This window comes from Plecotus auritus (assembly GCF_963455305.1).
Source record: "Plecotus auritus genome assembly, chromosome: 4".
NCBI classification, from domain to species: domain Eukaryota; kingdom Metazoa; phylum Chordata; class Mammalia; order Chiroptera; family Vespertilionidae; genus Plecotus; species Plecotus auritus.
Genome location: NC_137775.1, coordinates 38,694,834 through 38,698,002, shown reverse-complemented (window position 1 = coordinate 38,698,002; position 3,169 = coordinate 38,694,834). Strand labels below are relative to the sequence as shown.

Here is a 3,169-nt window from a genome sequence, read left to right as displayed (position 1 = left end):
TATAATGTCCTCAAAATATTCTAGTCTGTTCTTTGGTTACCCTTTGTACAATATATTCATAATTAACTCATGAAAAACATTTTGATTTTCTTTATTTCTTTTTTTAAACATTTGGTCTTCCTCCAAATTCCCTGACTTCCAGGAGAACTAATACAATAAAATATACAGAAAGCTCTGCCTGGGTGTAAGCTGAGACAGGTTGCAGGCACCTGGAAGAGAGGCCCGAACCAAGGGACACAGGAACAAGGCTGCATGCCCAGAGCACCTTCCTCACAGAAAATATGAAGTCAATGTACCTTTTGGTTTGCTATAAGCAACTGATCTTAACAGTAAACCATGAGTTATTGATCATTATGAGCACTAAGACCAGTGCATATGTTTGTTACATATAAATATTTATTTAGCACCTTTGTTGTGAAGACACCGTGATTTCAGGGTACAAGGAGACATTGAACTCTTCTTCCCTGTAATAGACTTCAAATCTAATGTGATATAGACCCAATATGTCACCCAATAAGAAACCATCATCAAGAGCTGTAACAACCAATTAGTGCTGCATAGAGAAGAATGAACCTGATCTGACCCCTGGAGAAAGGGTCAAAAGTTTAATGAGCATAAGAAAAAGAAAATACTTTAGGTGATAGATACTATATGAATATTATATTATTTAATGTGAAATAACATTTTTATGGCTCTTTTCAATTTGTTGCATGAAGGAGTTACACTAGTTCAAGTTAAAAGCAGACCCAAAATGGCTACATTTATAAGCTGTGAGGTTTTTAAACTTGTGACAAGGTACAGAAGGGAAATTCTACTCATTGCAAAGAAATCCTTACTTAGGCTTCAGTGAGCCAAAAGCACTTAAAACGCATGAACCTTCAGCTGGTCATCCTTAGCCAATCCGGTCTCTACGAGGAACAGGCATATGTTCTTGCACTGGTCACCCTGCAACTGAATTACTTCTCCATATTCTGATTGCTCAATTTGCCGGCAGCACCATTGCCGGCAAATTTCATCTTAAAGGCCTTCACTAGTTTCATTTTATCGTAATCACCAGCGATCGCTTGGACAGTGGAAAGGGATATGTCGTTTCTCTGTTGAATTCCTATCCTATCTAATAAAAGAGAAACATGCAAATTGACCATACCTCTGCTACGCCCACCAGCCACACCCACCAGCCAATCAGGAGTGAGTATGCAAATTAACCCAACCAAGATGGCTGCAGCCACAGAGCGAGCAGGAGGCTTGGGTTTCCCCGGCAATGGAGGAAGCCAAGCTTCCCGCCTGCTCTGGCCGGCCCAGGCTCCACTCAAGGCTACAAAGTTTCAATTATAGAAGATACATAAACCCCAACAAAAACAGCAGCAGCCACGGAGCTGGAGAGAGCAGAAGGCTTGGGTTTCCCCGGTGATGGAGGAAGCCAAGCTTCCCACACACCCTGGCCTGTCCTGGCCTCTGCTCAAGGCTACAAAGTTTCAATTATAGAAGATAAATAAATTCCAGATACCAGGGCCCCCGCTTGGGTTGCCGGGGGGCATGGCCAGCCTGCAAACCACCACAGGCCCCTCATCCAGGCCACCCCACACCCCAAGGGAACCCCCACCCTGATCTGGGACACCCCTCAGGGCAAACCAGCCAGCCCCCATCTGTGCACCAGGCCTCTATCCTATCTAATAAAAGAGTAATATGCAAATTGACCATCACTCCAACACACAAGATGGCTGCCCCCATGTGGTCAAAGATAGCTGCCCCCATGTGGACACAAGATGGCCGCCACAAGATGGCCAACAGGGGAGGGCAGTTGGGAGGGACCAGACCTGCAAGGGAGGGCCGTTGTGGGTGATCAAGCCTGCAGGGGAGGGCAGTTAGAGGTGAACAGACCTGCAGGGGAGGGCAGTTAGGGGCAAACAGGCTGGCAGGGGAGCAGTTAAACATCAATGAGGCTGGCAGGGGAGTGGTTAGGGGGTGATCAGGCTGGCAGGCAGAAGCGGTTAGGGGCAATCAGGAAGGCAGGCAGGCAAGCAGTTGGGAGCCAGCAGTCCTGGATTGTGAGAGGGATATCTGACTGCCCGTTTAGGCCCAATCCTATTGGGATAAAGGATTGGGCCTAAACGGGCAGTTGGACATCCCTCAAGGGGTCCCAGATTGGAGAGGGTGCAGGCTGGGCTGAGGGACACACCCCCCCATGCATGAATTTTGTGCACCGGGCCTCTAGTATGGATATAATACTCAGTTCCAGCAGGAAGCAGATCATCCCCCTGCCTTGCATCAGCAAAGGGGTCGAAGGAGTGGAGGTTCTGATAGCGGACGTACTATACAATTCCTTTTCCTGGTGGAAACGGCCTATGGAAGACTGAGGCGGGAGAAGTGTGCAGGGTGAACAGAGTGTCCAAAAGCGAGGGGGGTTCAAAGGGAGGTTGCTGAGCCCTCACCGGCAGCGCAGTCACTCAATGTGAGATTCCATTGAGCCAAACCAGCCAGGGCCTAACCCAGTTTCATCATTATTTTATTTTATTTTATTTATTTATTTTTAAATATATTTTTATTGATATTTCACAGAGAGGAAGGGAGAGGGATAGAGAGCCAGAAACATCGATGAGAGAGAAACATCGATCAGCCGCCTCCTGCACACCTCCCACTGGGGATGTGCCCACAACCAAGGTACATGCCCTTGACCGGAATCGAACCCGGGACCTTTCAGTCCGCAGGCCGACGCTCTATCCACTGAGCCAAACCGGTTTCAGCTCATCATTATTTTAGAGACAAAGTGACGTTTATTGAGTACCTACCATCTGCAAAGCACTATGCAAGGTAGAGTGGGATCCAGACATGAATGGGGTGTGACCCCTGCCCTGTAGGAGGTTACAATATAGTGGAGAACACCAACATGTTAAATACCTGACTCATAACTCGCAGAATGAAGGAAGCTCAGAGAGCTGCAATCCCAAGACTGGAACAAAATGTCCTGACCACCGTGGTCAGTCTTTTTCTAGAACGTAGCAAATCCCTTTTAATGGCAAATGTGGACAAAATGTTATAACTATGGATGACATCAGGTGAATAACAGAGCTGCATAAATCCACCGATTTGCATTACTGAACGGTGATACTATCTTTTATTGTATCATCATCTTTATCATTACTTTCGCAGTAACTGTTTTTAGTCAGTT

General features: G+C 46.6%; 1 pseudogene across 1 annotated transcript; it reads right to left on the bottom strand.

Annotated features, from left to right (window-relative positions):
* Positions 1-861: 861 nt before the first annotated feature.
* LOC308246677 (eukaryotic translation initiation factor 1-like) lies at positions 862-2,907 on the bottom strand (annotated as a pseudogene). The gene is made up of 3 exons: positions 2,899-2,907; positions 2,210-2,312; positions 862-1,105 (listed from the first exon to the last, which is right to left on the bottom strand). The product of its transcript is annotated as a eukaryotic translation initiation factor 1-like (transcript).
* Between the last annotated feature and the right edge of the window lie 262 nt (positions 2,908-3,169).